We start from the raw sequence: 27265 nt of genomic DNA on the forward strand, positions 1-27265 counted from the left end.
CAAACAACAAAAAAAAATGTCCGTCATCTGGCATAGTAAGGTTTCAAGCGAACGACGTGGCGAACATCGGGCCGCGTGCGTCGTCGTGATGTTCTAGAATCACCATCGGGGATCACCTCCTAGGTAAGTTGGGGGACATGTCGTAGAATCCGGTAGGGTCCGAAATACCGTCGCAGAAGATTCTCACTGAGCCCGCGTCGCCGGATGGGAGTCCGAACCCACACACGATCCCCAGGATAGTACTCGGCGTCTCGGCGTCGGAGATTCTAGCGTCCGGCATCCACCAGCTGCTGGTCCGTTATACGAACTCGAGTGAGCTGGCGGGCCTCCTCTGCACGTTGAAGGTATCCTTGAACGTGGAGGGTGTCGTCTTCTACGTGCGGAAGCATGGCGTCGAGCATCGTAGTCGGCCGTCTTTCATAGACAAGCTCGAACGGTGTCATCTGTGTAGTTTCCTGGATAGCCGTGTTGTACGCAAACGTGACATACGGGAGGACTTCGTCCCAAGTCTTTTGTTCAACGTTGACGTACATAGACCGCATATCCGCGATTGTCTTGTTCAGACGTTCCGTAAGTCCGTTCGTTTGGGGTTGGTACGCCGTCGTTCTTCGGTGATCCGTGTTGCTGTAGCGTAAGATTCCTTGCATAAGCTCCGCAGTGAAGGCCGTTCTGCGGTCCGTGATTAGGATTTCAGGGGCTCCATGTCGCAGCACAAATTGGTTAATAAAGGACTTCGCGACTTCTTGTGCAGTCCCCTTCGGAAGAGCGGCCGTCTCTGCGTACCACGTCATGTAGTCAGTCGCTACGACAATCCACTTGTTCTGGGACCGTGAGGTAGGGAACGGCCCCAAATGGTCCATTCGAAAATGTTGGAAGAGCCTCGATGGGACGGCGACTGGCTGCAGAAGTCCGGCGGGTCTCATCGGGGGTGTTATTCGTCGCTGGCAGTCACGGCAGCTGCGGACGTAGTGGGTGACGTCAGAGGTAACGCGGGGCCAGTAGTACCACGCCTTATTTTTTCAATAGTGCTAGCTGTGCCGAGATGTCCGGAACACGGGTCGTCGTCGTTGGCACGCTTCCAAAAATTCGTCACGAAGGTCCGCGGGAATGACAAGAAGGTAATTCATTCTTGTTCCGGGGCTGAAATTCGTCTTCACGAGGACGGAGTTTCTCAAGCTGAATGCTGGTAGGTTGCGTTTGAAAGCCCTAGGAATGGCGAAGTTGCATCCCTCGAGGTAGTCAAGTATGACGCGTAAGTCGCGGTCGGCACGCGGCTGGGTGGCTAACTCGCTCACCGTCACGATACCGAAAAACACGCTGTCTTCGTCAGAGTTTTGTGGTGGTCGTCGACGGGGGCGCATAAGAGGCAGTCGGCGTCGGAGTGTTTCCTGCCGGATTTACAGACGACTCTAACGTCGAACTCCTGCAGGCGCAAGCTCCACCGCCCAAGACGGCCAGAGGGGTCCTTCAAAATGGCGAGCCAACACAGTGTATGGTGGTCTGTCACAACCTTGAATGGTCTTCCATACACGTATGGGCGAAATTTTGAAATTGCCCATATAATAGCCAGACACTCTTTCTCAGAGGCAGAATAGTTTTTCACCTCCTTCGACAGACCGCGGCTGGCATAGGCGATTACCTTCTCACAACCGCTTTGATTTTCGACGAGGACGGCACCCAAGCGTATATCACTGGCGCCCGTGTGCTTTTCTGTTTCGGCGTGTTTTCTTTGAAGACAACTGCGTCGTTTTGGCTTCGTGACACCTGGTGGAGGTGCTGGGTATGGTTACGCGTGATGTGCACCTTCCACTTGGCGTTACGAGATGGCCTCCTGCTGTGCGTATAAGCGGACCATCCCACCTTCTCGTAACTTTCTTCAGTTTAGACGCGAATGACCCGCTCATCCCCGAGTAATCGGCTCCCGTGTCGATGAGGGCGACTACGTCAAGGCCGTCAATGGACAACTAGACGTCGGACGCTGCCTTCCTCAAGTTCCGGGTGCGTCGGGGCGTCGCATCTCGGCTTGTGCGTGTTGACAGTCGGGCACTGTGCGTCGCCGTTGTCGTCGTCTTCGCTGCGGCAGTCTCGGTCATGTTGGGTACGCGTCACGCCGTGTAGTTGTCGTCGTGTTCGGGAGTCTCGTAAGTGTTCGGTCGGGTCATCGGGATGGGGGCATGTCGTGAATCACGGTCTTCGGCTCGCCCTTGCGTCGTTGGAGGGTTTTCTTTTTTCTGCCGTTGTGGAACTTCACCTCCAGAAATTGCTATCTCTAATTTCCCCTGCGTGGGCTGGGGGACCTTCCTCGTGCGAAGTCAGCATTGCTAAGGCGGTTCGGCGACTCGTACGGGTAGGGCGACGGCGAACGGTTGAAACGGGCGGGGCCATGGCTGGTTTGAGATAGGTAGTCGTCGATCTCACGCGGTCGTTGGCCAGGGAGAGGGCGAGGTGCGTCGACGGAGAAACCAAGCAGTCCGAGTCTCCTCTATGAGCAGCGACGGTAGATGTGGTTGGTCTCTCCGCAGTGGTAGCACAGAGGACGATTATCGGGAGTTCACCATACGTCCGTCTTCCTCGGCGTCTGGTTTCGGGCTACCGGGGGTCGGGCAGGCGACAGTGGGCGGTGGTATGGCGGGGCATCTTGATGACGTATTGGAGCAGTGCGGGGTCGACAAACAGCCGCGGAGTATGCCATAACTTGTGGCTCGTGGGGTACTTCGGATGGCGTAGAAGTTCCCATCGCTTGTTGCACTTCGTCCCTAATCACGTCGGTAAGGTTAGCGACTTGTGGCTGTGGCGGCATAGGGAGAAATTTCCGCACCTCCTCCTTCACTATTGCTCGGATAGTATCGCGAAGGCTATCTGCGGGAATGCGCATGCTGCCGACGCAATTCGCATTGGCCGTTCCAACAAAGTTCCGGTCATACTCCTTAGCACGCATTTCCAGGGCCTTGTTAATTGTTGTGGCTTCGGTCACAAATTCGGCGACGGTTTTTGGGCGGGTTGTGGACAAGTCCAGCAAACAGTTCCTCTTTCACACCGCGCATTAAGAAGCGTAGCTTCTTTTCTTCCGTCATTTCGGAATCCGCGCAGCGAAATAGTTGCTTCACCTAATCAACGAATATCACGACCCGTTCTTTGGGGTGTTGCGTGCGTGTTTCCAACAAAAGGGCAGCCCGTTCTTTCCGCACGACGGTTGCGAACGTTTGGAGGAACTCGCTCTTAAAAAGAGTCCAGTCAGTTAGAGAGCTTTCATGGTTTTCAAACCATGTTCGGGCCGTATCTTCTAAATATTAGAATACATGGGGGAAAGTTTCTTCGTCATCGCACCTGTTAATGATGCGGACGCGCTCCACTTTCTTCAACAAGTCCTCAGGGTCTTCCCCGGGGGATCCTCGGAATGACGGGGGCTCCCGAGGTTGCTGCGGAACGACGGGAGGATGATCTTGGTTGACCATAGTGCTGGTTGCGACGTCTTTCTTCTTCGTTTTCTCTGGTAGTACACCGAGCTCGGGTGGTAAACCTTGCAGGCGGAGGCTGTCTCTTGTTGGACTGCCTTGGTGGATTCCTAAGGTTGTAGAGCTCATGAAGGGTGCGTACCCAGCACCACACCAGATGTCACGAAGCCAAAAACGACTCAGCTATCTTCAAAGAAAATAAGTTTATTGTAGCGAACTTGTGCTCCCTTAACCACTCATAGAATACACAGGCGGTAAACATCAGTCAAGAAAGTTACGTGTGTAGTCGAGCGTCGAGAGTCGAATGGAATGCCACGGCATCTGCTCTGCAAGCTTTTATCTTTTGGCGCGACTGTTTCTGGAACCGTCGATTCACATCCAGAACATTGTAGATCACACAAGATTACTTTGGGCTAGCGACGTTAAGCCGAAACAGCCTGCTTATCTGAATGTGATAGCCCTGCGGCATAAAAATAAAGAATAGAAGACGCGCTTTGCTTGGAACGCAGATAACACAGCCGGGCGTGGCCCGGCAGTAAAAACAAACAATAAATAAACAAACCCATACTTGGTTCGCGGCAATATAAAGGAAAGGGTGTCCCTCCGCATGCCAATTTTTCTGTTGTTAACTGTACGAAACAATGCTGCACGTTCACCAGGCCTACACCTCATTTCTCCAGACTGCCAAATAGTTTGGAGCGCCGCATGGGTTCACATGTTAAACGCCAGATGAGGACGGCCCATAACCGGTTAAGTTCGTTTGTTGATGTGCTGTCGATTGTAATGATGTCTGCTCCATATCAAGGGCAGGATACAAATTGGTGTTCAGACGTGTGCCCTTAAAAAATTATGATGTGCTGGCCTTCTCCTCCATGGCTGGCAGGTGACAGTTTCCGCCTCCAACTCGGCACACATGCATTCCCTAGGTCAATATTTGCGCCGAGGTATTTGCCGACAGTCCCCTTCCAATTCATGCCGAGGAAGTGTCGGGGTGTCTGGTATCTCTATCCTGGATAGGCTACAGGCACTAACAGCACCCCTACAGCACCCAAGTGAGTTCCATCCTGCATCTTTATACGGACTCTAAGATGGCGATACGGGATTTACGCCGAGCATCAGAAAATTGCACTATGAAAAGGGACGCCCACAGCCTACTTGATATGTACTCCGGCCCTCTCCGGCTGGTGTGGGTTCGGCAGTATTCGCTCCGCGCTCACGCTGCAACTGACATGGCTTGTCACCCTTAGTCTATTCCTCGGCCGCTGGCAATGCTAACTACCCGTCTATTCGAAAACTTTCTACAACGGAAGGACAATCTATGTCGTGCTACACGTGCCCGCATCCCATAGATTGGAATGGACCTCTCCAGTAGACTTGCTTGCTGGGAAGAGGTTTTGCCACGCAGACTTCGCCTTGAAACGGCGATTTCTCCTACTATGACCCCAGCGTTGCCAACACGGTACCATGCCCCGTTCGTTGACATCTTCCCTTTTGCCCAGCTCCTCCCGAACAAGCTGATGCGGATAATCTAATATGGGCTTGTCCTTAACTGGACTCAGACAGACGTCGACAGCGGAGAGGCACAGGCCTCTATCCCGGAGCACCCTCCCAAGTAACAGCTGTGGCTCTTGGATACCCCCCCCCCCCGTTCCCTTGTTCCCTTCCATCCCGAGACGGGTGCCCGTCGCTATCTGAGGGTAAGCCATCCTTGTGCAAAAGAGCATTCTATCGCAAAAAAATGTTTCGAGGTTTGCGAACAAACTAGCCAAGTCAAGCTGCTCTGACTTCGTCATGTTTATTTCTGCCCCCGCAAAGTAGCAGAAATGGCCAGACAGCTAAACGTCCTCAATCGCCTGCGCCGATGACGCGCAAAAGAAGGCGACATCGTCTGCATAGGTTAGGATTTGCAATCCTCCTTCTCGAGGGCAAGGCCTGTGATTGTGTGCTGAAACGGCTATCATCGAAAGGCGAAAAGCACTGGCGACATGGCCCATCCCTGACGCACTAACCTGTGCACTGAAATTGGGACTCCATGACAACTTTTTAAGACAATGCTGGTGTTTGTGTCATAAAAGTATCCGTACGTTCATAGTTGACGGCCCCAATCTCTAAGGGAAGCAGAAGAGTAAGCAGGCAGGGGCGGTTTATTTCGTCGATGTTTAATTAATTAATCCACGTGCTGCTCATCCAGTTAAGTTGATGATGATAGAGCGGCCCTTGAAGTGACATGTCTGATGATTCCCTACAACGCCTCCCAGTTTCGTCTCTAGTCGCATGCCGGGGATATTTGCGAGTATTTTGTAGTAAGCTGACAGTAGCGCGATGTGGCGCAAGTCATTCACGTCTATGGAGATTCTCTCAACGATTTTTTTGGTATTACGATCAGATGAGTGCCCGGCATGTATGTCGGCAGATGTTTTTCCTCCTGTGTACCGGAAGGACGGGTCAAGTTCTTTGCGAAAAGTCGAGTAGAACTCTGCGGCTATCCCGACTACTCCCGGGATTTGTTTTCAGCAGCTTTGTAATTGTCAATGTATCGAGAGGGTGTTGTGGGCATGTTTATTGCTTTCCTCACATCCTCTGAGGTTTTCTGGTATGTGTGGCAGTATTTCCTCTGGGAACAGTTCGGGCTCTTTGTTGGTTCTGAATAGTCGGCAAAAGTATTCGGCGAAGGCTGAAGCTACTTCCCCACTCCCGGAGGAAAGTAAGCCGTTGTGTTGAACCTGGGTAACGTTTTTGTTTTTTTTTTTGAACAACGTGATCCCCCTCGATGGACCGAAAACATTTTTACGGTTGTGTCTCTTAATCAATCTGCATTTCCTTGTGCGGACAAGGGCTCTCCATATTTCCGCTGCAGTTCGTTCCTTAATTCTTGTTTTGCGAATTGGTTGTCCCTCTCGAATTCTTCCGGCTGTTCCAGTGAGGGTTGGAGAAAGAATTTTTAGGGTGACACGGGTGACACACGCAGCACGCTCCCCGAAAGGGTGATAACTTTAACTACCGGATCAAGATTCCCAGGATGCTGTATAGGGACCGGTCACTGCTCAGAGGGCGCGACAAATAAGTACACCCAGCGCCGCCCCGCGGAAGCTTGAGCAAACTTTGGGTCGGTGAGAGGCCGACGGCGGGCGGGCGTTCATATAATCGGCCCCTCTGGGTTGTTTGTTTTTGCGATTCTGCGATTGTTTTGAAAGTGTCCCGTGCTTGAAAACTTCTGGCAAATAGTTCCACCATGTCTCAATCGCTTATGCGCGATTTACGGACAATTACGGGGCTGAACAACTACTGACGGCATCGCTTTTGCGAGAAGTTACAGAGATTGTACGTTCCCGCGGGCGTGTACGGCGTGAAAGAAATTGATGGGGCAAACATTGCTCCGAAATCAAACTGGCAGCAAGTAAGCTTATTTACAGCGTTACAACGCCATTTCAGGTCAGTATAATTTCTTCTTCTATCACAGCATAATAGAGTGTATACAACGGCGCTCCACACGACAGAAGCGTGTTTGTGTGGTATCCTTTGTTCGCGTAACCACACTACCGTTACTTTTTCGGTTGCCCTTCTTCAGCTCGGTTGGTGTTGTCACAAATTAACAACGGATTCCAAACGTTATTAGCTGATGGCAAATTAAACGGAGTTTTACCAAGTTCGAAATCTGCTCCGGAGGTGCGGTTGTCTTCACGAAGGTTCCGTTTAGTATCGGCTTCTATCGTGTGATGTTAGAGTTGTTTTAGCGGCTAATTGTGATACAGTTTGTTCAGGCCGTTCAGAATTCTCCAGAAAAGTATTTCCTCCTCTTCGCCATCCTGCTCTTAAAAAATATTAACCGCAACGTTCAGAGTACGCAAAACGCATTAAAAATGTGAGCGTGAGTGAATGCAGCCTTGCCTTTGATAGCTTGCCATGCTCTCGCTTGAAATGCGTGGCCGAACTCTGTACTCTTTGGGGAACAAAGTAGGGCAGTAAGCGGGGTGTGTACTGCCCGTCTTGATAAATTGCTTTTGGCATCACCTGCGAAGTGTTTTGAACTTATTCTTGTGCCGCCTTTTGGCATCCATTCGGTGCCGTGAATGTCTCTAAAAAATAGGTTACTGCTGCTAAAACAATAGCGGCGGAAGCCGTAATACCTTGTTTTATGCAAATAAACGAGGGCATGCGATTCATCACAGCGCGCGATATGTTTGGAACACGGAAAGCAAACGTTCTGGTTTTTCGGCCCTTCGTGTCTGCGCTGCAAATAAACTGTCATCGTACTCAAAATTTCACTCCTTCCAGTGACAAAAAATGTCTTGGCCTTTTTACTGCTAAAATCCGTTTCTTGCGACGCTTATTCTCCGCGGCTGCCCGAGAAACCGTAACGGCTCTGCCACTAATTGTTTTCTGCAGCATTCTGATCCTTTCAGACCCTACAACTTCCAATTATAACTATGTTTCTTCAAAAACGTCCGCCACAGAACGTCGAACCGCACGCAGCGCGCGTGTTTTTACGTTCGCTGTACGGCCGGTCGCGACATCCACCGACCCAGAGTTGCTACGCGGCGCCGTGTGGAGATGGGAGCAGCTACAGATGTAAACACAACTTTCAACTACAGTTTAATAGAGTTGTCAACTAGGCTTTCGCAACCCGCCGCGGTGGCTCAGTGGCTAAGGCGTTGCGCTGCTGAGCACGAGGTCGAGGGTCGATTCCCGGCCGCGGCGGCCGCTTTTCTGATGGAGGCGAAAAGCAAAAACGCCCGTGTGTACGAGATTTCGGCGCACGTTAAAGATCCCCAGGTGGTCTAAATTAATCCGGAGCCCTCCACTACGGCGCGCCTCATCGCCTGCGTTGCGTCGGCGCGTTAAACCCTACAATCAGAATCAGAACTAGGCTTTCGCTGGCAGAGCTTTAGTATTTTTTGTGGTACGGCGTTTATTGTTCTGGTCCTTGGATCAGTACAACTTTGCTATTGTAACGTGTCACCTGGTTTTTAAAACACAATTACATTTTTACCGACACAATTTATTTTGCAAAACAAACACAAAGAAAACCAATTGCCTGAATAAAACTTTTTTGCTTGCTTCTAAAGAACAGTCCGTGCTTGGTGTGTATTTGGAGCATTACAACCGATTTGTTTTATCAAAACGACAATTTACATTTTTTGAGGCAAATATGCGAAAGACGGCGGCAGCAATTGTGATAGGATTATAACGACCTTTCTGTAGAGGTTGACCTGTGGCACATAGCATCCTTGCAAGCGCTTGATCCTTCGCCACTTCCGCGACTCTGACGGCCGCATGCTCTCGATCGACCTAGACTGTGGCACGCGCATCGTGAATGTTTACGCCCCCAACGCTAGGCCGCCCGCACCGCAAAGTAATTTTTAAATGCAGAGCATGTCAGTAACTCACGATGTCACCCGCGTTGGCGTCCGTAGTCCGCACCGTCGTTGTCCCTACTATATAATAAAAAAAACACCATCCGGAGCCAGGTTTCGATCCCTCGACTCCGCAGGCGGAACGCAATGAACCTGTTGCTTTACCGACTGCGCCACAAAGCCAACACAGAACGCGACGCTACGAACGCGCCTTATATCGTTGACTCATTCACATTACTGCTGACGAGCGCTCTCTCGTCAGCAGTTGCCACAAGTGCAACAACATTAACGTAACGCAAACTACTTAACGTCGTGCGCCCCCGGAAATGCTCTGCATTTGATCGTGCCCCTCGCGAGGGGGATGTTTCTGTGTGTTTGGAGAGGCGCGAACGAGTTGGAAGCATTTCTGCCTCTAGGCGGCCTTGTGGCGCCATCTGCATGCTTCTCCGCGAGACTCGTAGAAGCGGCCTCAGGGCGGGAGATTCAAATTTTTGAAGGCGCTCGACTGCTATCTCGTAGGCCCGTCGCGTCTTGTTTTGGTAGGAGATTTTAACTACACGCTATCCGCGTCCGATCACGTATCGCATCGCGGTGTACCTCGGCGCCGAGAGAACGGAGGTGGGTGCACGGCGCTTCTGGAGTTGGCGGACGAGCTGGGGCTGGTCGATGCCTGGTCATTACTTCCGCAGTGCCAGTCAGGAATGACTTGAACCGGCCGGGGCGCACAGAGCAGGCTCGATCGGTTCTATGTCTCTCTGTCGCTGACCCCGCGCCTGCATTCCATCTGGAAGGCCGCCTCGGTGCTATCCGATCATCAGTTGCAACTCGCGGATCCCGACTTCGTGCCATCTTCGCGAAGGCCTTGGCGTCCGAACCCGCGACTGCTCGAGAACCCACGCGTTGTGGTGCTGGTAGAACACCTCGCGACCGATATTTCGGTGGGCCTTGATGCGGAGCGGAGGGATGAGTTTAAAATTGGAGTGCGCGTGTGCCTCAGGGCCTGGGGCAAGCGGCTCGCACAGGAGAAGCGCGCGGCCATTCAAGTCGTGTCACACGCGATCCTCCTGCTCTCGTCGCCTGTTTCCTGTGGCCCTGGGGTAGCCGCCGACTTGTTGAGCTTCGAAGGGAGCATCGCTGCCTCCTTCGTATCCGATGGGATGGCTTAAGCGCTATCGCTCGCGCCGAACGTTGGGAATTACAAACGTGGTGTTCGCGAAGTATTTTGCGGCGTAGGCTTGCGCGATCCAATCCGCCGCTTTCGTCTGTAATCGATCCGCATACAGGAGCTGTTGTGAGCACACCGGACGCAGTTTTGGACACAGCGGGCTGGTTTTACGTTAACCTATATACGGCGGAGGCCGTAACACCTGAACTGCTTCCCCTACAAGGGCCACGAGACCCACCCGCCGTGAGCTATAACGCCTTTACCGAGGGTGAATTATTTCAAGCATTCCGAACTTCAGAACGCAACCGTAGCCCAGGTTCTGATGGCCTACCTCCCGAGTTTTGCCTAAAGTTTTGGAAGCAGTTAAAGCAGCCTTTCACAGCCCTTGTGAAGAGGCTGCTGAGTGGTGGGGTTTTTGAGCGTCTCAAAGGGAAGGGCTAATCACTCTGCTGTGTAAGGATGAGTCGAGGAGCTCCGACCTGCGAGCCTGGCGCCCCATCACGCTGCTCAATTGCGACTACAAGTTAATTGCCAAGTGCCTTGCCACAAGGCTCACTGATTACATAAATGCAATAGTCGGTCCGTACCAGGCGTGCTGTGTGCCCTTTCGTTCGGGGCAGCTGCACGGCTTTGCTCTCAGAGATTTGCTAGAATGGGCCAATAATAAAAATCTTTCCGGTTTGCTTTGTAACTTTGATCAGGAGAAAGCTTTCGATAGAGTTAGCCACGAGTATATTTTTCAAACTCTTGCCAACGCGGGGTTAGCAGATAACTTTCAGAAAATGGTTCGCGCTTTTCACAATGGGCCAACCTCCGCGCTGTCCATCCGCGTCCGCGTCTCAGATAGTTTTTCGATTAATCGCGGGGTAAGGCGTGGCTGTCCTCGAAGCCCTGTCCTGTATGTTTTGGCTATTGAACCGCTTCTACAAAGACTCGCGTCCGATCCACGCATAGGTAGTTTTCTGCTGCCGCCGGGTGCCCCGCGCGTGCCCATTTTAGCCTACGCTGATGACCTGACGATCGTCGTTCCATACGAGAGCTCTCTCTGCTCCGCGCTGGACGTGATCGAAGGGTACGGGCGGGCCATTGGGGCGCGGCTCAACACCGCCAAGTGTCCGGTGATGTACCTTCGGGATGCACCGCCGCAACTAAGACATGGGCTACTTGTGGCTTCTGAAGTTAAGATCCTTGGTTTTCGCTTCTCCGCTTCTGGTCCTGCCCCCAGCAACTGGCATGGTGCGTTAACGAAATTACAAATGAAGGCCCGTAATTTTGAAACCCTGCGCTGCCCAGTGACTGCTCGCGCCATGATCGCGCGGACTTTGCTGTTTACGCTGTTAAGCTTCATCGCCTCAGTCATGACCATGCCCGCGCGAACCAAACTGGAGGCGGAGCGCATCGTGTTCCGTTTCCTCTCGGGCGGCAAGCCGGACAGGGTCAAGAGCCAGATAGTACAGCTGCCCAGAAGCAAGGGAGGCCTCGGCCTCACCGATGTGGGAGTTCTAGCGACAGCGCTGTACGTGAAGTGGACGCAGGTGGCGCTGGGCTGCGACATTCCGCTAACCATTTGTCTCGCGTCCTATTTTCTTAGGACTCGTCTCGGATTGTTTAGGCAGAGCTCCGTCTGCAATAACGTCGTTCGTGGTGGTACTCCTTCGCTGTTTTTTAATGGGGCAGCATTAATTCCCTGTTTCGCCTCCAACAAGCGGTTCCCGATATTAACTTATTCGCGTCGCCGCTGAAGGATTTGGCAGAGATACTGTCCCCCAGCCTCCCGCCTCAATTGAAGCAGTACATGCTCGTAAACTGGAATCCAAAATGGAAATTATTCTGGCAGACTTTCTAGAACCCCGCAGGGGATGTTTCCAATGGCTTTTGGTGCGCGGGAGCCTCTTTTTCTAAACTAGACGCACTCGTGCAGCTGTAGGATTGGTTCCGGCGCAACGCAGGGCACTTTGTTCTGTGGAGCGGCCGAGTCCACGATGCACATCTTTTTGGAGTGCGAAATTCCGCAGGCGCTCTTACGCAAAATATCCCAAACATTTGAACTTCCTGGTATCCCATACGAGACAGTTTCGGTTCATCAACCCCCTCCCACGCGCAGAAATCAATCAGTTCGTTTTGCTCCTGGTGGAATGTTCGTATCAAGTATGGCTGGCCCGCTGCGCTGTCACTCACCCTGAGGCACTTATTGGTCGACCTGTTCTCTCTTCACAGAAAACTCGTTCCGGCGCGTTCTGTATTTCCCTAATTCCGGCACGTTCTTTATGAAAACACTGCATTTTGCCTCACTCGGTCTCATTCGGTGGTCAGTGGAGTTTTTATTATGTATTTATTTGTAATGTTTATTATGTTCATGTGACTTATCGTAAACATTGTTACCTGCAACTTCTGTTTTCTCCATTGAAATTTTTCCCGAAAAATGTACCTCGTGTAACGATCGTATCCTAACATTGCATCATATTTTTGGAAAAGAGTGCCATCATACGCGACTAAGCCTGGTATGTGTCTTCTTGACCCTGTAGCTGTGGCGAAAACCTGAAGGAACAGTGCACCACTTTTAAAACTTTTTAACACGAAAGTGTTTTATGCCCGGGTATACCAAGACCTCACTCACGTCGTTTCCGTCACGGAAGTGACATCGCCAGAAAAAGTGCCACTGACGCTGCGGCGCACGGATTCGAGCCCATGCCCTCTCGAGCCCTCTCACCACATCGGGAGGTACATGCCGCTCTACTGACTGGGGTATGAGCAGCAGAGTGAGCAGCTCTCTCTGACCCATACAGATGGTGCTGCCGTCTAGGAGAGGTGGGATCGAGGTAGCGCATCCGGACGCTAATGAGGGCTGAGAGTTGGTGCCTCGATGTCAGCTACTTCGTGCTTGGGGGACGTGCGTGAATTGAGGCAAGGCCCCTCTGTGTCTTTCCCATGACCGTTGTGTTTCCAGCTGCTGCTTCTGTGCATGTGTTTAGGTTTTATTGCCCCGGAATAAAGAGGTTGTTTTTGTTTGTTTCTTGCGTGTCGGCGTCACCTAATCTGGCGAGGCCATCGTCCAGAACGCTTCGCACATGAAGGAGGTTCATTTACATTAAACTGCTCCTGTGAAGGCACCTTTCACTTTCGTGTTTACCGATTCCCATCAAAGAGGAATCAACAACAATTTTCTTTCTAAATCTTTAACGGTTTCAAAACATAGTGAACTAATACAGTACTTAGTGCACATGGCACCCAAGCGAAATTTTACTGTTCTACTCCGAATTGACAACTTCAAAACTTTCACTATAGAGTTTTCTTTCTTTGGCGATCTTGCAGTTCTTAGGCCGCTCGAATAACATTATTACAATGGTGTAGCGGCTCTCGGCATGCTTTGTTTCAGTTGTAGCCATGAACACACGCGGTAGCTACTTTTGGAGAAACGTTACAAAGGCAAAGGAGAAATCGAAGGGGGATAGTTCTTCTGTGACGAGAAAAGCACGTAGTGTTGGTACGTGGCTGCGATACCCTTAGCCTTCTCAAAGCCACGAGACGCAAAGAAAAGAGCGAAACCGTTTATCTGAAGGTTTGTATATTTTATATAAAGGCACTTTGCAACTCTTTCCACAAACTTTTAGTATCACTGGAGAAGAAGGAAATACCGAAGCGGGTCCATTTCGGGCGTAGTTAACAAGTCATCATCATCGTCAACATCACCATCATCCTATCTCCACCCACTGCATGTCAAAGTCATCTGTCATAGATCTCCAATCATCCCGGTCCTGTGTTAAATGCAACCAAATTATTCCCACAAACTTCTTGATCTCATCTGCCCATCGAACGTTCTGCAATCCCCTGCCACGCTTGCCTTTTCTAGACATTCACTCTGTAACCCTAATGGCCAAACGTTATCTTGCCTTCGCATTACATGCCCTACCAATACTCATGTCTTCTTTTTAATTTCTACTAATATGCCCTTAACACGCGTTTGTTTCCTGATCCACTGCGGTCCCTTCTTGTCCTAATGTTACACATATCATGTTACGTTCAATGGCTTGCTCAGTCGTCCTTAATTTAACTTCAACCCTTTCAGTGAGCCTCCCAGTTTCTGACCCGTAGGTGAGTACCGGTAAGAAGCACCTTTCATACAGTTTCTTCCTTAGTTCTTCAGGGACAGTTTTAGGCTGCCCTACATTATCTACGAATGACTGCCGACGATACTCTACCCAACTCTTATTCTTCTAAGTAAATCTGCAGCATCATGGTCGGTATCCGGTAACAGAACTTCGCCTAAGCAGACATATTTTCTTGGCATTTCCGTTGGCCCACCACCTATCTAAAAGCTGTGGGCTCTCCCGAGGTTATTGAGCATTACTTATGTTTTCCGCATATTAATTGTCAGGATCACGGTTGTACACTGCTTGGTGTTAACGAATAAGCAAAAAAACTTACAATGACAAAACCTCAATTATGAAAAGACAACTATAGCTCTACAATGCTTTCGAAGGAAATACTCATATTGTCAGTCGGAAGAGTTGACCCAGAACTGTTTGGTTAAACACTTTCACTCCTTCCTTCGATGAAACGAGACCTGTGTAACCGGGTTTGGTCCATACAATTTTTACGAACGTAAAACTGTCCGGACATCAAACAAATATTGGCAATGTGTTTGCGCTGATGAAGTAATATGCATTTGGGCTCAAAAGTAGTAGCCATAAATAAGGTTTATAGTTCATAAAAGGTTAACAGCTGCGAGTATAAACTCAGCGGCTACACTCAGCGGGCGTCCACTCTCCCGCAACAAGATGGCAGTATGAATAAGATATTTAAGACAGAAATCTCCCAAAACTTGCAGCAGGAGAAGAAAACTAATTGCCATTAAGTATTGTCTATTTTTGGGAAAGAAACAAATGTTGCCGAGCTGCGACATTTCCTGGTGTCAGAAATGTTGATAATTCCGCTTTTCCAGAACCGAGCTGCATGTATCGAAACATTTGACGTGTTGAGCGCACTAACATAGCTTAGCTAACGCTATTAAGCTTTCATCTTCCGTGTTTTTACAGACAATAGACTTTCTTGGGCTACTTAAACGCAATAATGTGGTCTGTCTGTATGGCTGTATGTCTGTCTGTGACTCGATTCAGCCACCCGGCCAAACTAGAATGAAAGCTGCGCAATATTGTTATATACTCACAGACAAATCTAATTGTCTAAGTATGGTGTCAGTATTCATACTTCTCAACATTGTTGAACAAGAACAAGGCATTACACCAATTTAATTCAACAAATCAATACATAAGCGATAGTTACAGTGTTCCTTTATATTAAAAAAAATTGTGGATGCTTCGTTTTTGCGAAAGCTGATGAAATACGACATCAACGGCAGTAACCCGTCGCCTGCTTATGTCAGCGGAACCCTCTAGCGGCTTTTATGAAATCAAACGGCCGTAGCACCGAAAAGTTCAAGTAAGTGGGTTTCAAGGACTGCTCGTGGAGAAGGGAGACGTGGTTCCATAAACGCTATAGCGCTGGCCTCTTGACACCTGTCTTGGAGCAGTGAAACGCGGTAATATTAAATTGACTTAAACTAACCTCTAGCGTGTTATCTCGGGAGGAACGACACGGGAAAGGAACAGGATGAGACGTGAGCGAGAAAGAAAATTGAGGCCTTTACTTGGCAGAGGCGCCAGTCAACTATTGTCTTTTGTGGACATTTGCAACGAGAAGAGCAGATACGCGGCCATTTTGAAAGCACACTAGATCGGTGAAGACGATTCAACAATACTGCACTATATGTTTAACAACTGCCCAGAGGTACCGGAAGCACTCACTGTTTTCCTGCTTTAAATGAACAAATTATGGCCGTCGCTTTAAATGACTGCACTGTCCAGGCTAAAAAAGGACCCACTTTTTAAGCATGAGTAAGCGTTAAAATTTTGGCCAGCATTCCTCGTTAGCCACCGCAATTTAAACTACAGCTATATTGTCGATAACAAAGCATTCTTTAAAAATTGCGGCATGATTTTATCGTTATTACTTTTAGCTTTGGGCGAGGGCTTTACAACAGCACACAGAAATCTTAAAAGGAAACCTTTCTTGTAAAACATTTTAAACCGTGGTCCGAGTTGGGCTTCTACAGATTATCATAAGGATTAGTAGAACTCTAAAAGGAGGCATTATTCCAAACTGATATGTCATTACTTACATTTTACCGGCACCCGGTCACAGATACTAGGTCACACGAGGCCACCCACTTTTTTCTCAATAAACGTTTTCAATTTATTCTTCCAACTGTTGCTCTGCCCCTTTGTTGTAGATACGAGATGCTGCACCATACAGGGAATACCAAGCCATGGTCACAGTTACGGCGGCCGGTGTTTTGCTTTTTGGATAATTTTATGTTTCAAAAAAACAACAATCGCAATGGAGATGATTTATTTTGTTGCTGTGGGGTGAATATCGGACAAAGACGACGCAGACCATTGTTATGACAACAAGTAGGGGTCTCGGTCAACCATTTGCTTCCACAAACTCTGCAAGGACGATGGGCGTTGACTGCAATTACTAAGGGTTATACTTATCCCCTTGGTCTATTCCCGCGGCGAAGGACACAGCGAAGTCAATGGCAATGACGCGACTGAGCATGCAACGCATCTTCATGTCCTGTAATAACCAGACAAATCGTCCTTAACGGCTAAGGTGGGAGGCCCCTCTTGTAAACGTAGTGCAACCTAGTAAATCGCATACCGAGGGCCTGTGTATCGTGGTCTCGTGTTGAAGCTATAGGCGGTGTTCATTGAAAAGTTTAGCTGTCCATGTGTTCGCTTGCCAACCCTGAAAACAGCCAGGCACATGTCCGATGCGCAACGGACGCGGCGCGGCTTGTGCCACTGTGCCCGCACGCCGATTAAAAGAAACACTTGCGTGCGTCGTCTGCTCCGGTTCAAACAAATTCTCAACGGTGGTTTTAACAGATATGTTACCGTATTTACCCGATTCTAACACGCCCCCCATTCTAACGCGCACCCCATTTTCCTGGCAAAAAAAACGAAAAAACTTGCACCTCCGATTGTAACGCGCACGGGACTTTGTGACCCAGACAAACGAATGCGAGAGAAACAGGCAATTTATTTCCAGAAGTAATCTCACTCATCTCACTCCTCGTCTCGCTCCGCTGACCACAACATCTCCTCCTCGGTGCCTTCAAGCGTGTTCGCGATGCCACACTTCTAAACGAACGTGCCACCATGGTCGATTGGATCGTGGCCTACGCCTCGCACGCACATCCCGAAAGCTTCTCCAGAGGTGCACGCTTCAGCCGACCGCTCGTTTTGAACGCGTGGGAGCCGCTGCTGCCATTGCTGTTTTCAAGCGTGCAAGTGAAACGATTTGACGATTTGTGTGAACGTCGATAGAAAAGCCTAGACGCCTAGACTTTCTGCGTCCGGAAAATCGTTGCTAAAAGCTTTGGCGCCATCTTGAGATGGCGATGGCAATGGGTGGGACGAAATTTCCGCTGTTTGAACAGTTTCGGTTTTGTATCTGACTCTAACGCGCATGCAATTTTTCGGCCTATTTTTTCGGGAAAAAAGTGCGCGTTATAATCGGGTAAATACGGTAATATTCGTACTCACATTAGATTCGACGCAATAATTTGCATTTGGTGAAGCAGGTGTTTTGAACGCCCAACACAAATGAAGTGCTTCGGACGGACAAGTACAGCCATCCCGCGGAGCCCCACGTAACCAGTGACGGCGCCATTGCATGGTTGACTGCAAGCGCGCGTCGCCATTGAATACAAGGTATAGGGGTCATGAGGACAAAATACAACTTCCTTAAATTTGAGAGACCTTCCCTTGGGTAACTCACTCAGGTCAAGCCAACAAAGATGTTTAGTAACTGGGAAATGCCAGAAATGTGTAAAAAACATTCACATTTTCGCCCAGTGACACAATATGGGTACCGGTGACCTAACTTTGGCCTCCTCTAAAAACGTGGTTCCCAGTGCATGATTGCATGTTGTCATTTATATTGATACGATAAAACGCAATTCGAGGCCCCAATACAAACTCCCAGTCCTATTTCTGGGTGGTGGCTTGGGTAGGCGGTCACTAATTGCTCAAACAGCATACGGTGAATTCATAGAGAAACCTCTGGAGATTGCAGATTATTCGACATCACCTGAACTTTTTCTTAAATATCGGTGTTATTTTCTTGAATTTTGCGCTAACATTTCAATCACCGCTATCAGAGCAGGACCGGTCTAATATTTCCTTATTTGCAGGCAATAAATACGTAATTGTATACGGTATGTATGGTGCCGTTAGAACAAGGAAATATGTGTGAAGGATCAATTTGGCACGGCCGCTCAGCTGCTGACTTTGTTCCGATCATTTCGAGATCGTTGGTTCAACCCCGCACCACGAGCAACTGTACAGTGAAGTTGCTAGGGAATACATACCTGGCAGTAATCTGTCTGGTTGTTCAGGAACATACTACACATTGCGATCACGCCTAATGTGCGGCCAAAGCTATCTATATCTCATTTCATCGGAATATGTTATAAAAGCATACAATTCGTACCCCTAATTCAACCGGGTAGCTGCGGTGGCTTAGCGACAGACAGACAGACAGACAGACAGACAGACAAAGAGACATTTCTCGACTGGGTAGCTCAAAAAACATTAACGTCGTTTGAAGTAACCTTCCAGTGCGTCCTCATTGCGGGCGCCGAGAGGAGGGAACGCCAGCCAGTTTCTCGTCGGGGGCTTCTTAAACCATGCCTCCAACCCACGCCAGTGATTTCCGTTTTTAGTGCCAAAGGTGTTGCAAACTTCACCCAACGTCCCCAGCCCGAGGTCATGTATCTCGGCGCAGGTACCGTGCCCATCTCTGTAGCATCGGTACCTTTTACGCCGCTCTGTTCGATAACGGTCAATTGATGCATGCGAACACTTGGCTCCTACGAATGCCAACGACAGGAGCTGTGATGCCAAAGGTCCGTCAACATGCTCGTTTGAAGCGATGCACTGGTGGTACCGAGGAAGTCTTGCAGGAGCGATCTTCTCGGATAGTCTTCATGATCTACAGACTCGAATAGGCTGCACTCTGGACATGTTATCTAGCAAGCTGAGACTCGTTCTTGCTATCTTACAGACATTCATGCACGTGCGATTGAAGAACCGAACCGCGGACAAACTTAAGTGACATGACCGGGTGTTCTAAGTACCCGCGTAATCAATACGTGACGCCAATCCAGGTGACATAATAAGGGCTTTTATCCGCAACAAGAAAGTTAAAGTACCTCTAAATAGTTGGCGAGTTTAAGCGCTATAAACGCTTTCAGGTGATTTCAAGCGCGCTATCAGTGTTCTTCCCATTCCTGGTCTGCAGGTGAAGTCTTGTCACCATTCAACGGAGCTTTGACGGGACTTTAGCCCCTGATGTAGCCTCGGTGCTGTAGATTACGGTGCGATATTCGCGGGTTCCATGAAATACAGCGCCTAATCAGTATTTGCTGCTCTAGAATAGTATTTCCGGTCCTAGATGAAGCCGCAGGTAATTTCGGCGAATAGGGCGGCGTCTACGATGGGCTCACTCCGCCACTGCGTATCATAGGGACGAATGTCGATCGTTCCATCATCCGTCACATGAACTTAGCTGAGTTTGTTAATATAGCGCGTTATTTGCAAGAGAAGCATAATGATGACGCATTCTGCTCGGAGCCCATTGGGGATGCAAGACCGCGAAACGCGCGGCCGTGGCAACCACCTGCCTTCACGGTGAACATGAACAGTGCACGAATCAGCACACAGCACAGCAGCTACAACTTGTCTCCGCCCTCCCGATCTGGACTGTTGCTGAAAATCAGCTTACAAATGGGTGATCGAGGATTACAGGTCGGTGAAAGCTTGTGCGGGGTTTCATAAAACGGTCACCAAATAACTGCTGCGATGCTGTATTTTTTGCGCGACCTGTTCGCCGAAATACCGCCGCATGCTAAAAACCATAGGCGGGTCCATAGGCGTAGCTTGAAATCTGCAACTATGGCCGTGAGCGAGCACGGAGCCCTCCTATCTAGCCTGCAAACGCTATTTTACACTATGCTACAACTGGCGTGACATCGCTTGCGTGGCCGACGCGAAAAGCCGTGCCACGCGCCAGCAGTAGGAAGAGCATACGCGCCGGCTGATAAAAATCAAAAGCCAGACGAAATGGTGAGCGGGGCCCATTTGCTCATCGCAGCTGACCCGTCTCACAGTTCAGCTTTGCTTTTGTGGCTTTTTATAGCGTAGCTGTATGCCTCAAGCGCTGCCTGTAGGAGCGCCACTGAAATCCCCTTAGCACCCCGTTTGGAAAGCAACCTCTGGCAGCTCCGGCCTGCTCCTTAGTGTAACCACTGCTATTGCGACAGGTTCACGACTAAGATTTACCGTTTGTATGCATTGTTTGTATCACGGTTTGGATTGGATCTCCACGCTGGCATCAGTTTGTCCACTTCTTCATGCCACGCCGGTATCAGCTGCAGCAAAGTGCCGATGTGGAGGACATACAACAACGTACCCGCGTTCTCCAGGCTTCGGGTGCCGCCGTGCAAAACTTTAGTGCTGAACTTCACATTAAACTGAACCTAACCACGAGAGATAAATCTGGCGCAGAGAAGTTATAGGCTAGAGAACACGCGGCAAATACTCTAAATAATGAAAAGTAATTTATCTCGATTACTCAAGAGAAAAATATACAATACGTGCATACTGCGAGTGATGACATACGGGGCTAAAACTTGGCGCCTTACTAAATAGGTGGAAAACAAACTTAGATGGGCTGAAGAGGTCATGGAACGAATAACAATTTTAATGACCCTTACGACACGAAACGAGCTTCCTAGATCAGGCACAGCTTGAATAGACGATGTCATAGTTCAAGCCAAGAAAAAGGAATTGTCTTGGGCTGACAATGTAGTAAAATGATGCCATAACCGGTGGATCGGTGGACAAGACGAAAGGGAAGGCCAATTATAATGATGGAAGGATGAAATATGGGAGTAGGGTAGCTGGCAGTGGACTCGAGCGTCGCAAAAAAGGCGCGGTGGGAGGTAAATGGGAGAGGTCTTCGTCCTGCAGTGGGTCTGAGTAAGCTGCTGTTGCTGATGATGATGAGTCCCCCAATCATGGAAGAGATATTAGAAGGTTGCAAAAAGTCAGTTCGAAGTCGGCCCGTGCTTCGAGTTCAAAGTAAGCTAACTATATTATCGGTACATCCCCTGAAGATTTGGCTGCTGATTAATGGCTCTCCGCTAGCCAACTAAATCTTAGCGAGGTCGGTCTAGCCTTCAACAATATGTGGCTGGCAAATCAAGTCGGCCACCGAATACATCCTTTGAATAGCTAATGATTTGCAAAACCGAAAGTTTCGGTTTTACGAGGCGCTTACAACCGTTTACCGCTGTTCGAAAAGCTCACTGGTAGGGAGATGCCAGCCGAGCAAAATTTATTTGTCCCGAAATTAAAACAGAGAAGGCATCACCCTTGGTGGTATTACGAACACGGCCTTCAGGTGTGGCTGAATGGGAATATTTAGATAGAGTTGTTCTGAGAGCAACCAATATTTTAACAGAAAAAATAAAATCCCCTCCGTCTAACGACGACGATGATTGAAGCACGAACCTTTGTTGAAATGAAATGGCAAATGCGGAATGCACGACCAAAGATAGCGGTGTCGTCACCTGGCAGCGCTCATGGAAAAGACAGGGACATGCGCACTAGAGATTTCGGGAGCGAGGGTGCCTACCCTTTTGCGATATGTTGTCCTCTGCTCGCTCGCATGCTTGCCCTGTCGCCATGCCACAAGAGCACTGCAAGCGCTGCAAGTACTACCACCGCTCCAGCTGAGGCAGTTGTACGTGCTAGGAGCAATGCAGCGCGGAATTTCTAGCAGCGTCCGCCAGTGCTTGCATGGGAAACGCGTGCACGCTCTCTGAAGGCGTAGGGTTGAGTTAATCATGTTTTCCTGAAGAAAACCAGCGCTGAGATATGGAGAGAAAAAAAGAAGGCCGAATAACTTCTGACGGCGCTGCATGGTTTTGCGTTGATGGTGCCATGGCCGGGGGATTGAAGGATAGGCTGGCCGCCAACAAGGCGCCCTTATTTGAAGGAGTCGTGGCTGAGCCACATTGCGGAATCGATGCTTGTATCAAACAATAAATATGCCACCAGAATTCGCCTTCAATTATATGCATAAACTGCAAACATTGGGTGTTCTGGGATAATCACGGGAAGAATTGTAATATTCCCAAAATTTAACGAGATAGGGAGCTCAAACCCTTCTCTAGGCCAGTTTCCCTTGCACGACAAAGTTGGCGGCCAGCAGCCTTTGTTTTCGTTTCGGACCCCCATTGAAAAGCGGACGCATGTGAAATGCTTTCTTGGTTTAGGAAAGTTTATGTTTAGGAAAGATTCATTGGAACACTAGAGAGTCTGGTCTGTCGAACTCTCCAACCAAAACCTCGGCCTGATACTCACCCGCATTGGTTGGCCTTCGGAAATACTCAGCGCCTGCATTTATTGTACAGTCATGGACAATTCGTATGCGAAACGGGGAACGCCCGGCCGAAGATACGGTGCCATCATCTGGCAGAGGCAGGGGAAGGACGACAGATATGCGCAGTTGTGGTGTTGGGAGTGAGGGTGCATGTGCCACTGCGAAATGTTGCCCTGTCCACATTCCCATGCCTGCCCGCCCGCCATGTCAAAAGAGAGCCTAAAATAACTGTAGCGATGCAGCACCAGATGACTGTGGACACAGCGTGATCGGCGCACGCATGCGCCCAATCCCTGTCTGTCCTGGCGTAACATTGGTCACATTGCCGACATATCCCTGCATGTCTGGTGCAGTAACTTGAGGAAATAACGATGGTACCCTGGGTCACGGCCAAAACCATGTTAAGTGCTGCCCGCTTGGGTTCTACAAGCACTGTTGAGCCAGGCAAAAGACTGCTCTCGCTACAGTCGCCCAGTTCGGGAAGCTGATCGCCACCGGTTGTAGCACGGTTCTACTAATTTAAAAAAAATGTGAGAGCTTGCGGACAAATCAATCCACGATCGGCTGCCATACATGAGTTAGATGACGACATAGATGGATATGGCGATTACTAGTACCAGAGGGAAATCGACGACGGAACATGTAAATAACCAGTTCTAATCTAATATCATCCGTGGCTGTGTGTTATTCAGTGCTTACATTGAAAGAAATCATCCAGCTCCCCTATGCTTCAAGCATTGCGCGACGTAGTGCAAGCTTCACCAATTCTTTGTTTTTTGGGGCGAGGAAGGAGGCAGCTTTTGTTTCGCCTATGAAAACAAACCGAATGGGCATTCCAAACTACATGGACGTGGGACGTTATGTAAATTACATATGTTTTATCTCAAATGTACCTGCTGTTGTGTTTCCGCTCATAATGTGGGTATGTAGGACAAGGGCTAGCGGCTACACGTGTTTTCAAACTGTTCTCTCTAATTAAACCTCTTGTTCAGGCATCCGCTTAACTTGTGACCGGAAGGCTGAATCGGAGTACAAGGGGATATCTTTTCGAAATATCTGTTTGGGTGCATGATGCCGCGGTGCTCTGTTTGGGTGCGTGAGGCCGCGTGGTGTCTAGACAGCGTGATCCCGGACGAGCTCCGACGAAAAGTCGGGCCCCTAAAGTGCTCCGCCCACAATAAAATGCGACTTAGAACTATATGACAATTGCCCTACGCGCCACACTCTCTCCTGGCTCGCTTCTCTCTGGACTTAGAAAGCCAGTCCCTATTCCATTCCCTCATCCGCGCTGCCCCTTCGTTCAAGGCTTGAACCATAGCAAGCTGCAGTATCCTTTCCGTGCGATCACAGAAGAAAACTTTTTTCTCGATAATAACTTTCTCAGAGGAATTTATATGGTTACAAGTTACATGGAAGGACTAAATATGATAAGCAAAGTCACGATAGCACAGCCAAGGCTTACAACTTTACATATTCACACAAGAACATGGTCACACATAAATATAAAGAAAAAAGGAATTCGATTACAGAGAAAAAACTTGGTGCATAATGACATATCTCACAGTTCACGAGTAAAAGTAAAGCCAGTAACAAGTATCGGCCCCTGAAATATAAAAAGCCTAAATGATAGCCTGAGAAATAGGATAAATATTAAAAAACAAAAAATGGCGAAGGTAGAAACTGCTGCGTGCAGTATTTGGGGTTTACTTCTTCAACGCCTAATCTTTTCCTGCCTCATGGCGGCCTCGATGAACGGACTCCTTAGTCTTCAAGGAGATCACCGCCTGACTACACCTTTCCAGTGCCTCACCGATTCGTCAGATCCGGGTCCCTCTTGCGCACTTCTGATTCAGTTGAGTTTTTAAAAAGGGGTCTCACAGCGCACTCAACTGCGTCGACGCGTCTCTTCGAGAGCGAGTGGAGGCCCAGTAAGAGAATGGGACATTCCGATTTATCACTTTGGTGACCTAACACTCGACCACGTTAATTGCGATCGTGTGCCAAAGAAAGTCTGTATTTCGTCCCAAAACTATTCAGCAGTACTGCATTCCAGGAATGACGTGCTCTGGCGTTTCCGTTTTACGGCCCACGATGCGTCCCACCCCGTAAGGCATAAATAATCGCGGAGACTGATGCCGCGCCGTAAGTGGCAGCACCCCGGCATGAAAACAAAAGAAATGTATATACCCTATGGGCACAGGTAGGGCTCACACATAGCTCAATGCATTCGCGCCTGGCGTGCTCTCGGAAGGTTGCAGATATAGACGCGGCGGGAGGACTTTTGCCATGATCTCCCAATTAGGCCTTTGTACACAAAAAGTGACGGGGTACATCCAGGAAAACTGCTCTTCCAAAGTTACCAGTGCAACGGCGAGCTCTTTGCAAAAACCGGTGTCACTCAGAGCGTGGTTAACGCCTTCTGACATTCCGAGCCACCTGGCTAGGTGTGCCGAGTTAAGCAACTATATGCCGCGCGAAGGAAAGAGTCCGGGCTGAGCGCGGATGTACAAGATGCACTGTACGACCAGCTTGAGCTCTAAACACAGAAGGCGCACGCTTCCTTTCTCAAACACTCAAAAAAGGTTGGAACGACGCATAAGTTCATACGTTCAACGGCAGAGGAACACGGTCCATAACCGGAGAAGTTTGTATTTTGAGCTGGCGTAGATCGTAGTGATGCCTGCTCTGCACAACATGTCAGGGTACAGAAGGGAATTGCAAATATGTTTTCTTGAAAAATAAAGGATGTGCCTCCTCCTCCATGGCTTGAGATTTCTCGAGACCGCCCCCCGATTACTCCGTCATCTTGGCACACACGCCTTCTCTAGGTTGAGATTTACGCCGAAGTAATCCCCTACACTTTCCTTCCAATCGATGCCGAAGAGGTGCCAAAGTTAACGAACCAACTCGCCAAGCGAAGCTCCTTCTGACTAGGCCATTCGTATTTCTGCCCCCGCGAAGCGTAGAAAGCAACCACGCGCTCAACTCCCTCACAAACCTGCGCCGATGATGCGGAAACGAAAGCCACATCGTCCGCATAGGCCAGGACGTGCAATTCCTCTTTCACGAGATCAAGACCTCTGTGTCTAACGCTGCGATCTTTCGGAAGCGGGGCTCGAGGTACCCAGAGAAAAGCAGGGGTGCAATCGGATATCTCTGACGCACTGATCTCTTCTGTGAAATAAGGACCCTAGGCCGACCGTTTAAGAAAATGCTGGTGGCAATGTCGTTGTAGAAAATCAAAATGCATTCGAGCATTACGTTCGTAATTCTTAAATGACAAAGAGTAAGCAGGTAGGGGCAGTTTACTTGGTTTAAAGCTTTCCTGACATCCAGTTTGAGCACGGCCAATGAAGTAAAGCCCAGCGCTCGTGCCTCGCACGCGCTCTTCATCCGCTATAAGTTGATGATAGAGTGTTCCTTGAAGCAACAGGTCTCATGAGTGCCTACCACGCCTCCCAGTGCCGCCTGAGGTGGTTCAGTAGGGATCTTTGTGATTATTTGGTAGTCAACTGATATTATCATGATGCGGCTGAAGTCATTCACCAATGGGGTAATTCTTTTAACGTATTTTTAGTAGTAGGACTACATGACTGCCACGCACGGATGGCAACTGGTGGTTTTCTTTCCGTATGTCTTCAAAAACTCTCGCAAAGTTAGGGATAAGTTGTTTGCGGAACGTGGAACAGAACACTGCGACAATCGGTCTGGGCCCGTGGATTTGACTTTTTGTGCAGTTTTTAATTGTCGGCTCTACCTCAGAGGGTGTTATGTGCATGTTTATAGCATCCGGACTTAATATCCTCTGACACTTTCGGGATGTGTTCCAGTATTTTTCTGGACGAGTTCTGGCTCTTTGTCGGTGCTCACTAATGCTGAAAAGCAGTCGGTGAAGGCTGAAGCTAATTCCCAGCACCCAGAGGAAAGGACGCCATTCTTCAGCCTCCGTAAAGCTTTTTTTTAACAACGCGCTCTGTCTTGATGGACCGAAAGAGATTTGACAGCTATGCCTTGTGCTCTGCCTCCATTTTCCGACTGCGAGCCAGGGATTCCCAGTAGCTCCGCTCCTGTTCTTTCCCTCGTTGTTGTTTGGATGTTCCTCTGGAATAGTCCTGGATCTTCCTCCTCGACCTTGTTTAAGCCGCGAAGGGTTTACAAACGGCTGCGATCCTTGCCTCTACTTTCGGCAGGCTCCATTCCGCACTGAAGGACACATCACCATGCATTTGTAGTAGTCTGAAATTTTTTCTATACATATTCCGCCGTCGCTTTGCACCGTGCTAGTAGGAGTCATCGCCATGTGCATCGATATCGCCGTGGTCTTCATGCCACGCAACCTGTGAGTGGTTACTCTTGACAACTGCACTGGAGTTTTTGTCTTTTTTGTTAAAGCCACTGCGAGTGCCGGGGACACTGGGCGGTCCCCGTGACGCACACGCTCGCGAGCGCTCCGAATTTTCTCTGTTTATGTTCGGAGCACCGAAAATAAGGCTTGTACAACAACTCCGCTGTTAAAAATTTGACGTTGAGGTGGGCGGAAAACGTGATCTAAGTGAACGCGTGAAAGCAAAGGGAATCACCGTGTGGAAGGAGGGTTAGAGCTAGGCTTTGAGGATGGCTGACACAGTAAGAGCCTAGAAAGGGGTATGGTTGTAGCAAGCGGAACTGCATTTGGAAGGTGCTGTCCAGGGGTTAGGTCAAGTGGCGAAGCAAGCAGCCGCATAGGTAAACATACATTTAGTACCATGTCAATAGGTGGGCGAACTATGTTGTTCCGA

This window comes from Haemaphysalis longicornis, unplaced genomic scaffold, assembly GCF_048455015.1.
Source record: "Haemaphysalis longicornis isolate Haplotype H1 unplaced genomic scaffold, Haemaphysalis longicornis Haplotype H1 scaffold_17, whole genome shotgun sequence".
NCBI lineage: Eukaryota > Metazoa > Arthropoda > Arachnida > Ixodida > Ixodidae > Haemaphysalis > Haemaphysalis longicornis.